The following is a 14842-nucleotide window of genomic DNA, read 5'->3' on the forward strand; positions in this document are numbered from 1 at the left end:
AAAAGCTGAAGATCGCGTGGCTCATTCTCTGCCTAGAGCTCACAGCAGTCAGACATGTTCTATGGCTGCTCTCTGTGACTCAGATGTAGCAGAGCTGGAATCGTTGTGGGACATTGTGGTGTGGATTAAGTCGGACTGTGGTGTTTTGGGGATTAATAAATTGGTGAAGGAGCTTTTTTAATTAAATTTTTTAATAAAGGATTTTTATGTGTGTTTGTGTTTATTTCTTTCCAAGGGCTTAATGGCAGCTTTGGGCTGAGATTAACCCCTTATTCCCCAATTGCCACCGCACCAGGGCAATCAGGAATAGCCAGGTAGAGTACCGGGATTGTCACATTTAATGGATATGACAATCCTGGGCGGTTGCAGGCTGCTATTTTTAGGCTAGGAGTTCCCAATTAGCATGGGTCTCCCCAGCTTGAGAATACCAGCTCCCAGCTGTCAGGCTTTATCTTGGCTGGGTATCAAAATTGAGGGGGACCGCACATCGGATTTTTAAAATTATTTATGTATATATTAAAAAAATAAAATTCCGCGTGCAGTTCCTTTTATTTTGATAGACAGCCTGGATACACATACGGCTGGGGACTGCAGCCTGTAGCCGTGGCTTTATCTGTGCTGGTATGAATACGGGGGAAGGACCCTACGTCATTTTCATTCATTCATTTATTTATTTATTTATTTATCACCAGTATAAGGACACAGTCAGCATTTGTGATTCCAACCAATCACAGACGCTGTCTCAGAAGGTGGGGGCATGGTCCAACGGCAGCCAATTAAAGACGCCAGTGGAAGAGGAAAGCAGTGAATATGCATTGGGGATAATTATTGGACCCAGAAGTAGTGCTGCAGTCGGGGAGACTCAGTAAGTATGTACTGTTTTAATTCTTTTTTATTTTCTTTCTTCTACAGCCCCCTACACCATTTTACAACACATCACTCTTGCCTCCGATTGAATCTAATGGGTTTACCTAGGATCGATGATCGGATCGGCTAGAATCGACGATCCAATTGTGATCTCAGGCAGGATCGGCAATCCTTAACCGATCCGATCCTTGGCAGGATTGCTCATCTCTACAAACTATCTGAATACAGATGTCTGCTGTAGGTGCTTGCTTTTGGGATGTGATTTTAAATAGATTTTCTACTCCAATCCTATTTGTAAAGGCACATGACTGTGGGGTTTTTTTTACCTTTAACATAAAAGGCCTCTTTTAATCTTTGGAATACATTTTAATTGTCTACTTTAGATACTGTAAACCACATGACCACACTGTCCGCTGCGGGCAAACGTTTATTTTCGGTAGTGAACCTACAGTATGTTTAAGAACTTTAGGTAACCTTACATTACATTCACCTTTTGGGTAAGAGGGAAGAGTGTCAATATTTATAAAAAGAACTGATTATAAAAAGAAACAACACAAGGTTAAAGGGGTGGTTCACCCATAGTCATTATTGGCCACAATGATATTATGTTGAGAAACAATGTTTCTCTCAAATACCTTGTGTTGCCAATAGTGCCTGTGAGTGGCACTATTGCGGACCGCTCTTACCCATCACCTGACCCCCCCCCCTCGGGCTCCGTGACCTCAGGGATACGGGGATGTCACGTCAACTTCCTGCTCACCTGACATGACTGTGGTTAGCCCCAGTCTCCGTGAGTGACTGGGCTGTGGGTGGAGTTTTACCACTCATCACAGCTCAGCATCACTGTGCAGCATCTCCCTTTTCGCTCCTCCTTCACTTTGTGATGCCCTGGTGAAACCAGGTAGTCACACATTAGGCCCCCGCATAACACCATCCCTCACCTAGATCACATACAGCCGACCTGAAACCCTAGTCACCCCCCTCAGGGCAAGACAGGCGCACCAGTGGGCGGGACCAGGCAGTCAGGGAATGCCCACCTAGGGGTCTAGACAGCCCAGGGTGGGAAAACAGTCAGTTGAAAGTAAATGGAGTTGTAGTTCAAGTTGAGAGGAGTGTGGGCTGTTATAGGTGTAGCTCCAGCAGAGGAGAAGTTCAAGTTGAACGGTGCCAGGGTCGGAGCCCTGGTACCTTGGCTAGCTGGCAGACAGTGGTCTCCGTCAGCAGGAGACGGGAAGATGGCTCGGCAGATCTGAGGAGGACCAGAGCAGGGTTGGAGCCCGCCGGTACCAACACCAGAGATCCGACTGGAAACCATGCACAGAGGGGGTACGCGGACCCTGAAGCCAGGACCGGGACCAATGGCCTAGCTAATCAATCGATTGAGGGCAGGATTACAGGTCCTGTCCGAACCAAAGTCCCAAAAGCAGGCAACCACCCACAGATAGGGATAGGGCAACCGCCAGGCCCCATAGATCCCATGGGTCAGCGTCAGCGGGCACGGCTCCTCAGGCACACAGAAAGCCGGGAGTGGGCTCCCGTGTTCCACACCGGGAAGTCCAAACACACAACCAAACCAGTGCAGAGGAAGAGACATCGACCACCGGGCGACGAATCTGCAGCATGTGACCCGAGCAGATAAAGGGCAGAGATGCCAGGACTCGCAATACCACCTCCATTCCCGATAGAGGTGCAGAGTTTCGGGATGCATTGCAGTTGGTCCAGGGATGATGAAGCCAGGGTGCCGAGTGAGCCATATGGCCCCATGCAGCAGTAGTAGCGAAACCCCAGCTACCCTGTGTCAACCCCTGTTGGGTCTGTTAACTGTAAAGTTCCCGTTTACAAAGTTTTAAAAATGGACCATGGCCGTGAACTGGCAAGCCAACCCAAAAACTATTGAGCCTTGTAAATAGTCCCTGACCAACCTTCTAACCCTACTGCAGCCTCTGGAGAGGCCGATTGGAGGAAGGGCCTGCGGTGGAGTCGTCCGAAGTCCCGTCACCACCAAAACCGGTGACTACCCTCAGGATTAGGGGTCCCCTGGATGTGGGTCCCTTGAAAAAGACTGCCGGGTAAGGAACTTTTTACCCGGCCCGTAAGGGCAACACCAGGACCTGTCCTGGACTTGGGCAAGGGGTGCGCACTAGTGCTTAGCGGTGGCACCAGGAGGCAGGTTGTTTTGGGTAGGGGTGAGGTGAGAAGGACCCGGTCCATCCCGTCCCGGTTTTGCATGTGTAACGTTTAAGAAAAGTGCCTTCTGTAAGGGAAGAAAAACAAAATGTACCACTGTTAGTATACTTGTAAATGTTATATCTTTTCTCTTTTCAGTTCCTGTTAAAATAAATGTTGATGGTCGGACAGCCCGCAGACGGTCTGTATTAAACGAAGGGGGAATGTGACGCCCCCGCATACCACCATCCCTCACCTAGGTCACATACAGCTGACCTGAAACCCTGGTCACCCCCCTCAGGGCAAGACAGGCACATCAGTGGGCGGGACCAGGCAGTTAGGGAACGCCCACCTAGGGGTCTAGATAGCCTGGGGCGAGAAAACAGTCAGTCTAAAGCAGATGGAGTTGTAGTTCAAGTTGAGAGGAGTATAGGCTGGAGCTAGGTGTAGCTCCAGCAGAGGAGAAGTTCAAGTTGAACGATGCCAGGGTCGGAGCCCTGGTACCTTGGCTATGTGGCAGACAGTGGTCTCCATCAGCAGGAGACGGGGAGATGGCTCGGCAGATCCGAGGAGGACCAGAGCAGGGTTGGAGCCCGCCGGTACCAACACCGGAGACCCGACCGGAAACCGTGCACAGAGGGGGTACTCGGACCCTGAAGCCAGGATCGGCACCAACGGCCTAGCTAATCAACCGATTGAGGGCAGGATTACAGGTTCTGTCCCAACCAAGGTCCCAAAAGCAGACAACCACCCACAGATAGGGATAGGGCAACCGCCAGGGCCCATAGATCCCACGGGTCAGCGTCAGCGGGCACGGCTCCTCAGGCACAAAGAAAGCCGGGAGCGTACTCCCGTGTTCCACATCGGGAAGTCCAAACACACAACCACAACCAGTGCAGAGGAAGAGACAGCGACTACCAGCCCGGGTGGGGGAACGGAGTACAACCGGCCGTGGCGGCCGGCCACCAGCACCTTGGTTTACCAAAAGCCTCGTGTGATTCATTTGCTTGTAACCAAACATCCCCTGCTACGTCCGGGCGTGCGGGCCCCTGCCATTGCCATACCCTGCACAGAGACACTGGTCCCCGGTGCAACCATCCCTACCCACTGAGAGTTTAACATCTGGCTGCCATTACATCTCCCCCGGGTATCCCACAACAGCAGCGGTGGTGTCCCACTTCACCACACACCGTGGGTGGCGTCACAAACCAAATACGGTAAAGGCCGTATAACTACATCCCCCTCTTCATTCAGCGTGTCCGCGTGACCCCCGGGTCCGGAGGATCCGTCGAGCCACGCAGCGTGTCCGGATCCGAGCAGCGCCGGCTGCTGGCACAGGGGCGGCACAACTGCAGAGTATGCAAGCAGGAGTGATGCTAGGCTTTGATGAAAAGTGAAACGCCGCCCACAGCTCAGTCATTCAGGCCTGAAACACACTTCCATTAAAAACACGCATGTGCCGCGAGATACGAATTTACCCTGCGTGTTGCGTGTGGTAAGTACATGTCTCGGGTACGTGCGGTCCACGTGTGTTCTACGTGTGCTATCCGCGATAGCACACGTAGAACCAGTAATTTGCATACTCACGTGGTCCGCGCTGCTGTCCGTGGTGCTGATCTTCGGTCTCCAGCCCTGCCGTCTCCTCGCTGCTGCCGGCCGCAGTGAAGTGAATATTAGCATAATGAGCGGCGGTCGGCAGCAAGTGGCAGCAGCGGCAGACAGGAGGGCTGGAGAAGGTGAGTAAATGGTTTTTTTTGTCTTCACTGACACGTGTGTTTTCTCCGGCGCGTGTCACACGGGACCGCATCCACACTACATCCGTGTGGTACGGGTGCCGGCCGTGTGACACCCGTGCTGCCGGAGAAAACATGGACATGTCAGCGTGTAGAAAAACGCACACATGTACAAACGCACACGGACACACGTTCCATGCGGTTTTACGTGTGTGTGCCTGCTACCATAGGGTAGCATTGGTGTACGTGTATCCGTGCCGCCGGAACGTGCAAAAACGGACCAAACAAGTACCGGCGGCACAGATGTGTGTTGGAGGTCTCACAGAGACTAGGGCTGGCCGCAGTGATGTCATGTGAGCAGGAAATTGACGTGACATCACCAGATCCCAAAGGTCACGAAGCCCGGGGATCAGGCGATGGGGAACAGCAGTCCACGATAGTGCCACAAACAGGCACTATTCGCAACACAAAGTATCTGAGAGAAACCTTGTTTCTCAACATTATATCGTTGAGGCCAATAATAAATATGTGTGAACCACCTCTTTAAGGTTTAACTAATGATATTTATCAATCGCAGGTGCCACACTTTACTGTTGGCTGTTGACCCAAAATTCTTTCAGTACGTGTACCTACATAGGTAACTGTTTATTAGGGGTATTATTTGTTATGGGTAGTAGAATTTTAAACCAAAAAATATCCCCAACTCTCCCTACAAAATTATAAGAAAAGTGAAAAAAATAATAGATACACAAGGTTTTATTTTTGCCTACCTATTTCAATATTTTATTTTGGCAACTGTACACTAAATTACTATGTGTGGTCTATTGCAGCATTTTTTGGAGGTGTTCCTACCTACTGGCACTAGTTATATATAGATTATTTTTTTTTGGCTAGGGGAAACTTGTGCTTTATCCCAAAACTTAGTAAATAAACTATTACAGTAAATTGAGAAATTGTACAGGTATGTTTTGTCCTATCTGTTTAATTTGTCAAATTGGAGAAATATACACATCACACTGATATTGCGAGCTGTCTGTTGTTGAATTATTCTTTTTGTTGGTCATGTGAACCTACCAGTTTCTAGCATTTCGGGACCGAGTCTGAACAAGAGCTACTAAAATTCCATGACAAATTCAATGCATTTGATCCTACCATAAACTTGACATTGGACCACTCAATAACAGAAATCAACTTCCTGGATATCACCATAAAAATTCAAAATGGTTCAATCCAGATATCGGTGTATCGGAAACCAATTGACCGTCCCACATACCTCAGATGGGATAGTTTCCATCCCAAACACATTAAAAAGTCCATTGTCTACAGCCAGGCCCTCAGATATAATCGTATCTGTTCCAGCCCAGCAGACAGGGATGAACCAATCTTAAAAAGACATTTTTAAACAAAGGCTACCACCCCAGCTCCATTGATGATCAGATCATTAGATGTACAAGGACCCCTAAAAGTGAACTTCTTCAATACGAACAAAAAAAGAAAAATAGTTGTGTACCTCTGGTGGTGACCTACAACCCACAGCTTAAAGAACTGACAAGAACAGCCAAGAAACTTCACCATGTTCTACACAAGGATAACCGGTTTAAAACAATATTCAAAGATCCTTCATTGCTGTGCTACAGGCAACCTCCTAATTTAAGAAGCATCGTGATCAAAAGCTCAATGCCCTCAGACACACCAAGAGGAATTTATCCCTGAAATGTGAAGAACTGCAAAACTTGCTTTCATTTAGAGACCAAAGACCGGATACAGATCCTTAACATACAGAAGGACTATAAGATCCCTGGGACATTCACATGTTCCTCTTCCAACGTGGTGTACTTAATCCTGTGCACTATATGTCCTATTGAAGGTCTCTATGTTGGAGAAACAGGACAGAGACTGAGAGCGAGAATAAGGTCTCATCATTACCCAATTACAGACATAAAAACCCATTTACCTGTGGCCAAACACTGCTGTGCTCCAGGACACAACATAAACCACGTGAAAGTTGTCATATTAAAAGACAACTTCAGATCACAAAATCATCGAAGGCTCTGGGAATATAAATTCATTACAATGTTTAACTCTGTCCACACAGGACTCAACTTGTCGGGAGGATTTATGACCCACTACAGTATCTGAGGAGTCTGATCCAGAGGTGGTGAGGGCACCACGTCTCTGATCCTACAGGGATATTGGGACACTTAAACTATCACACCACTAATCAAAGCTAATTAAGGATTCACTCTCTAAAGGTGCTGTCACACATAGCGACGATGACAACGACGTCGCTGCTAAGTCACCATTTTCTGTGACGTAGCAACGGCGTCCCGTCGCTGTCGCCGTGTGTGAAATCCAGCAACGACCTGGCCCCTGCTGTGAGGTCGCCGGTCATTGCTGAATGTCCTGCTTCATTTTTTGGACGTTGCTCTCCCACTGTGAAGCACACATCGCTGTGTGTGACAGCGAGAGAGAGACGAACTGAAGCGAGCAGGGAGCAGGCGTCTGGCAGCCTGCGGTAATCTGTAACCATGGTAAACATCGGGTAACCAAGAAGCCCTTTCCTTGGTTACCCGATATTTACCTTAGCTACTAGCATCCGCCGCTCTCAGGCTGCCAATGCCGGCTCCCTGCTTCCTGCATACGTAGCTGGAGTACACATCAGGTAATTAACCCGATGTGTACTCTGGCTAGGAGTGCAGGGAAGAGGGAGTCGGCACTGGCAGCGTGAGAGCGGTGGACGCTAGTAACTAAGGTAAATATCGGGTAACCAAGAGAAGTGCTTTCCTTGGTTACCCGATATTTACCTTAGTTACGCTTCCACGTGTTGCTGCTAGCTGGGGGCTGGTCACTGGTCACTGGTGAGATCTGCCTGTTTGACAGCTCACCAGCGACCATGTAACGACGCAGCAGCGATCCTGATAAGGTCAGATCGCTGGTCGTGATCGCTGCTGCGTCGCTATGTGTGACATCACCTTAAGCTCAGTGTTTGTTTATTTAAATGCCCTTTTATTAGGCCATGCCTCTGCTCTGTTGTGTACATATTTGTGTTTTTTCAGATATTTTGTCATACCATACCTGATGAAGGGACCTGAGATGTCTCGAGAGCTTGCTTTGTAACATCATTTTATTTTATTTCAGTTAGCCATTAAAAGGTATCACAACTACAAGATTATAATTTTGTTTCTCTCACTGAGAGGAATCAATCATTTTTCAACTGGCTAACACGGTACCAAAACATTTATCTTTTAACTAGCATTTTGGGTTGATGTCATATTTTTCAGGATTAGCTAAGTTTGTTAACAAAGTTTACAAATGAATTAAACATTATCTTTGAATCAAAAATGTGTGCTAAATCCAAAAGTGGTGCAAGCTACCAGCGTGGGAGTGTGATAGAAAAAAACCCTTAATATTATGGATAAGAATGTTTTAGCACCTAGCAGCAGCACTGTAGGAGGCTGTCTGTGTTGTAAAACTAATGCGTTTTAGGTACCAAGTACACTGTTAATATATGTGATGAAATTACTGCTGCTAGTGAAGCACAGGTCCCCGGTGTAGCACAGCCAGGACCAGATAGCGTCTGGCACCACCTAGCAGTCTGGTAAGAGTAGTGTGAGATTAGATGTTAGATAAGATAGGAAGGAGGAGGAGTGACAGATGGTCAGTGGGTTGGTTAGAGAGATAGGCTTTGTGGGGAGTTAAGCTGGTGTCACACATAACGACGACGACAACGACGTCGCTGCTACGTCACCATTTTCTGTGACGTTGCAGCGACGTCCCGTCGCTGTCGCTGTGTGTGACATCCAGCAACGACCTGGCCCCTGCTGTGAGGTCGCCGGTCGTTGCTGAATGTCCAGCTTCATTTTTTGGTCGTCACTCTCCCGCTGTGACACACACATCGCTGTGTGTGACAGCGAGAGAGCGACGAAATGAAGCGATCAGGAGCCGGCACTGGCAGCTGCGGTAAGCTGTAACCAGCGTAAACATCGGGTAACCAAGGGAAGACCTTTCCCTGGTTACCCGATGTTTACGCTGGTTACCAGCCTCCGCTCTTGCTGCCAGTGCCGGCTCCTGCACTGTGACATGTGGCTGCAGTACGCATCGGGTAATTAACCCGATGTATACTGTAGCAAGGAGAGCAAGGAGCCAGCGCTAAGCAGTGCGCGCGGCTCCCTGCTCTCTGCACTGACATGTAGCTGCAGCACACATTGGGTTAATTAACCCGATGTGTGCTGCAGGAGAGCAAGGAGCCAGCGCTAAGCGCGGCTCCCTGCTCTCTGAACTGTGACATGTAGCTGCAGCACACATCGGGTTAATTAACCCGATGTGTGCTGCAGGAGAGCAAGGAGCCAGCGCTAAGCGCGGCTCCCTGCTCTCTGAACATGTAGCACAGCGACCTTATGATCGCTGCTTCTGCTGTGTTTGACAGCTAAGCAGCGATCATAACAGCGACTTACAAGGTCGCTGTTACGTCACCGAAAATGGTGACGTAACAGCGACGTCGTTGTCGCTGTCGTTTAGTGTGACACCAGCTTTAGTTCTGCAGAAGGGTTCGAGGACTAAAGATGCTGCATGGAGTAACGGCTAACCGTTACTGGGCCCATCGAGTAACCCCGATAGGCCCAGGGAAATCTTCCGACTAGAAAGCCTTCAGGGCCAAGAAGCAGACAGCGATGAATAAGAGTTGAGGAACAGAGGCACAGGTGCCTGGTAGGTTGCAAACTAGTTCCAAGATAGTGGGGATAGGCAGAGAGAGAGTACTTCAACGAAAACAGCAGCAGAACCGCAGGAGTGAGGCCATGTCTGTCATAATGATGAAAAGGAAAATAAACTGTGCAAGTTTGGTTTGCCAAGAGTACTCTGGTTTGTCTACTGCCTCTACGACGGGGACCGGCTGCGGGGTGATGGACACCCAAAAAATTAGTGTCACACACCCCACCCAAAGACCTATACACACTGACTCTCTCTGGTGAAGAAGTGCGGAGCCCTCATGGCCCGGCGTCCGTACTATCCTTTAGTACTACCAGGTTTGCTGGCAACAACTGTCTTGGCAGTAATTGTACCAAACGCAGGTTACATTTGGATTCCTGTGCCTCTTCTGAATGGGTAAAGTAGTATAATGACCCATCATTCATATTCATCACTGCAGTATGATGTAGCCTCTGACAGCAACTCCATCAGTTAGAATCAGCATTCAGCAGCCACAACACTTAATATTGGAATCAGGCAAGGGGCTAGGTGTGGTCATCATTTCACATATGGCGGCAAATGTCAGCTGAATCATGGATCATGATGATTCTGTTGTGGATAAAACTTGGGAACCAGATAGCGGTGATGAGGAGGTGAGGTCATCAGAGGAGGGTTGCTGATATCGGCGATACGTAGTGGAGCTGACAAGCGTAGAAAAAAAACCTCTAGGCCCACTCAGCCTTTTCTGCTATCAGTATAAATACAGGAGAAAAAAGGCGTATAGAATGTGCAAAACTCATTTATTAAACACACAAGGAGGGGTTGTCAAAGGTTTCACATAAGAATATAAAACAATTTTTTCTCCTGAGATTAACATGGCAAATATTAAAGAGGAATCTCAAAAACACTAATGAGTATTAAAGATACATTTTTTTCCCAAAAAGTCAAGTATATTCATATTAAGCACTGTTTAAAAAAACAAAAAACAAATCAGCAACAAAAGTTACATAGGAGGCCAACAAGGAGTTGTGAATTCAACCCAACCATATGTAAACTGCTGCAGTGCATATAAGCGTAAAAGTTCTCCTTTTTGCAGGAACATTCATATAATAATAATGTGCTGATAGTGCAAATACGTAAGCAAGACTTGTAAAGTAAGGCAACACATATATATGCAAAAATTCCCATTCAAGTAAGCTATATTAAATGGTTGCCTTACCAAAGGGAAACGTTATTTGAGGTTAAAGATGCCAGACCTCAGGGTGAGAAGAGCAGCCCCCCCACCCACCAACATGTGTTTCGCCTCAAGAGCCTGTGTGTCCCAAATGCGGATTCATCAGAGAGGGAAGGGAAGGGGGACCGGCTGCGGAGTGATGGACACCCAAAAAATTTGTGACACACACCCCACCCAAAGACCTATACACACTGACTCTCTCTAGTGAAGAAGTGCGGAGCCCTCATGGCCCGGCATCCGTACTATCCTTCATCACTACCAGGTTTGCTGGTAACAATTTTACCAATTGTAGCAAATGCAGGTCACATTTGGATTCCTGTGCCTCTTCTGAATGGGTAAAGTAGTATAATGACTAGTGATGAGCCACCACCCAAGTGTTCGGGTTCGGTTCAGTTCATTGAACGTCGGGTGTGTTCGTCAAACGTTCGTCGAACGTTCGTCGAACATTTTCGAACACCATCGAACACCAATGAAAACAATGCCAGGCAAACACAAACACATACAAACACATAGAAAACACCTTCTAAGATGTCCAAAAGGTGACAAACAACTCAGAAGACACCACAAACACATGGAAAAGTGACATAACTCATGTATAAACGCATAAACTCATGCTGAAAGAAAAGAGCTGGACGAGTAAAAGGAGGAGGAGACACAGATATAGGAGTATCTCCAAGTAAACATCGATGCCATGACTGTGTAACCCGGAGCCTTGCTCATGTTGGGCTTCCAATCTGAAAAAATGGCCTGAGCTCGCCACTTACGCCTTGGAGATCTTGTCATGTCCAGCAGCCAGCATTCTCTCGGAACGTGTATTCAGTGCTGCTGGTGGTTTGCTGACAGATAAGTGCACGTGTCTGTCCAGTGACAATGTGGACAGACTAACGTTCATGAAGATGAACAAGTCATGGATCCGCAAGAACTTTTCCACCCCTGTGTCATGCTGGGGAGACTAAAGGCTTGTGAATTTTTGAATGTACTTCATGAAAAGAACCATTTTAAGTTTGCAACTGTAATAATACAGAAAAAGGGAAAAACGGGTTTTAGCCGCGCTAAAAAACCACTGATGTTGAGTTGATTAAAATTTCTTTTTATTTCAGCATTTCCAACGTGTTTCCGAGACAAAGTCCGTCTCCTTCCTCAGGGAAAAAAGAAATTTTTTCTGTATTATTACATTGCCGTGTACGGGGCCGCTGCTTAATACCACGCCGACACTCAAATGCGATTCAAGGGGTTGTGACTGGCACAACCGAAATAGGTGAGTGTTTTCCTACTTTACATAAATCAGAGTTATATCGGGTAAGACCCTATCTGCGCCTTTCTCTCTCCCCCCACCTTTAGTACTCAAAAGTTTGCAACTGTGGGACAATTGATGTCACTTAAGTGGTGTCTGTGCTCAAATTTTTGGAAAGAATGGAGAGCCTTGTTGGAGTCCCCTTGCTGTGTTTTACATGATTTTAGAAGGGCATGACATGCCTAAGAGGTTGACTTTCAGCATCTGCAAGCTGTTGGCTTCAGAAATGCTGCCTTTCCTCCTGGTGGACACACAGGATTTTCGAGACCTTATGTCCATCGCAGTGCCCCAGTAGTAGATGCCCAGTCGCCACTACTTCTCCAAGAATGGTGTTCCTGCGCTACACCAGCATGTCGCACACAACATCACAGCTTCCTTGAGAAACTCTGTGTGTGACAGGGTGCATTTCACCACAGACACTTGGACCAATAAGCATGGACAGGGGCGTGGGCACTGGGTAACTATGGTGAGAGATGGAGAAGGGTCTGCTGTACAAGTCTTGCCGTTCCCACGAGTTGTGTGTCAATCATCTGTATGTAGAAGTTCCTCCACTGCTTCTGCCTCCTCAACCTTGTCTCGGTCCTCCATCTCCGCCCAAATCCTGTCTCGTAAGGCCATCCGCGTTGTAACTGCGCACAAGGAATCCCACACACCTCCTTACTATGCTGGCAGCAGAGCTCAATGGCATCAGGCGTTCTTTACTTTAATTGTATGGGAAATGTGAATCACACCGCTGAGTTGTGGTCAGCTCTGGAGACCGAGTTTAACCCCTTCACCCCCGGCCACTAAAACACCCTAATGACCGGGCCATTTTTTGCAATTCTGACCAGTGTCACTTTGACAGGTTATAACTCTGGAACGTTTCAACAGATCCTGGCGAATCTGAGATTGTTTTTTCGTGACATATTGTACTTCATGTCAGTGGTAAATTTAAACCGATAATTTTTGCGTTTATTTGTGAAAATTTAGGAAATTTTGCGAAAATTTTGAAAATTTCGCAATTTTCAAACTTTGAAAATTTATGCCCATAAATCTGAGAGATATGTCACATATAATAGTTACTAAATAAAATTTCCCACTTGTCTACTTTACATCAGCGCAATTTTCGAAACAAATTTTTTTTTCGTTAGGAAGTTAGAAGGGGTCATCAGCAATTTCTCATTTTTCCAACAAAATTTAGAAAATAATTTTTTTATGGACCACATCACATTTGAAGTGACTTTGAGAGACCTAGGTGACAGAAAATACCCAAAAGTGACCCCATTCTAAAAACTGCACCCCTCACTCTGCTCAAAACCACATCCAAGAAGTTTTTTAAACCTTTAGGTGCTTCACAGGAACCAAAGCAATGTGAAAGGAAAAAATGAAAATTTTACTTTTTAACACAAAAATGTTACTTTAGCCAAACAAAATTTCATTTTCACAAGGGAGAAAAGAGAAAGTGCACCATACAATTTATTGTGCATTTTCTCCTGAGTACGCAGATACCTCATATGTGGTGGAAATCAAATGTTTGGACACACGGCAGTGCTCGGAAGGCAAGGAGCGCCATTTGAATTTTTGAGTGCAAAATTAGCTGCACTTATTAGCGGACGCCATGTTGGGTTTGAAGACCTCCTGAGGTGCCTAAACAATGGAGCTCCCCCACAAGTGACCCCATTTTGGAAACTAGAGCGCTCAAATATTTTTTCTAGATGTTTGGTGAGCACTTTGAACACCTGGGGGCTTCACAGAAGTTTATAACGTTGAGCTGTGAAAAGAAAAAAAAGTTTTTTTACCACAAAACGGTTGCTTCAACTAGGTAGCTTTTTTTTCCACAAGGGTATTAGGAAAAAATGCACCATAAAATGTATTGTGCATTTTCTCCTGAGTACGCAGATACCTCATATGTAGTAGAAATCAAATGTTTGGACACACGGCAGTGCTCGGAAGGCAAGGAGCGCCATTTGAATTTTTGAGTGCAAAATTAGCTGCACTTATTAGCGGACGCCATGTTGGGTTTGAAGACCTCCTGAGGTGCCTAAACAATGGAGCTCCCCCACAAGTGACCCCATTTTGGAAACTAGAGCCCTCAAATATTTTTTCTAGATGTTTGGTGAGCACTTTGAACACCTGGGGGCTTCACATAAGTTAGAACGTTGAGCTGTGAAAAGAAAAAAAAGTTTTTTTACCACAAAACTGTTGCTTCAACTAGGTAGCTTTTTTTTTCGCAAGGGTATCAGCAAAAAATTCACCATAAAATTTATAGTGCATTTTTTCCTGAGTACGACGATACCTCATATGTGATGGAAAGTAATTGTTTGGGCGCATGGCAGGGCTCAGAAGAGAAGGAGCGCCATTTGACAGCAAAATTGGTTGGAATCATTAGCGGACGCCATGTCACGTTTTGGAGATTCCCTATGGTGCCTAAACAGTGGAACTCCCCCACAAGTGACCCCATTTTGGAAACTAGACCCCTCAAAGAGTTTATCTAGATGTTTAGCGAGCGCCAAGGGGCTCAACAGAAGTTGATAACGTTGAGCCATGAATACAATTTTTTTTTTCACCACAAAACTGTCACTTGAACCAGGTAGCTTTTTTTTCCACAAGGGTATCAGGAAAAAAATGCACCATAAAACGTATTGTGCAATTTCTCCTGAGTACGCAGATACCTCATATGTGGTGGAAAGTAATTGTTTGGGCACATGGTGGGGCTCAGAAGAGAAGGAACGCCATTTAACTTTTCAAACGCACAGACGCGGTGCACTGATCGGCCGCTGCAGGACGCACGGTCGGATGAGATACAAAAAGCGTTGGGGATACGGAAAAAAAAAAAGTCACGCCAAAAATTGAGCAGGGATGCAGATCCGTTATGTGCATCCC

Source organism: Anomaloglossus baeobatrachus, chromosome 9, assembly GCF_048569485.1.
Source record: "Anomaloglossus baeobatrachus isolate aAnoBae1 chromosome 9, aAnoBae1.hap1, whole genome shotgun sequence".
In the NCBI taxonomy this organism is placed as follows: Eukaryota; Metazoa; Chordata; class Amphibia; order Anura; family Aromobatidae; genus Anomaloglossus; species Anomaloglossus baeobatrachus.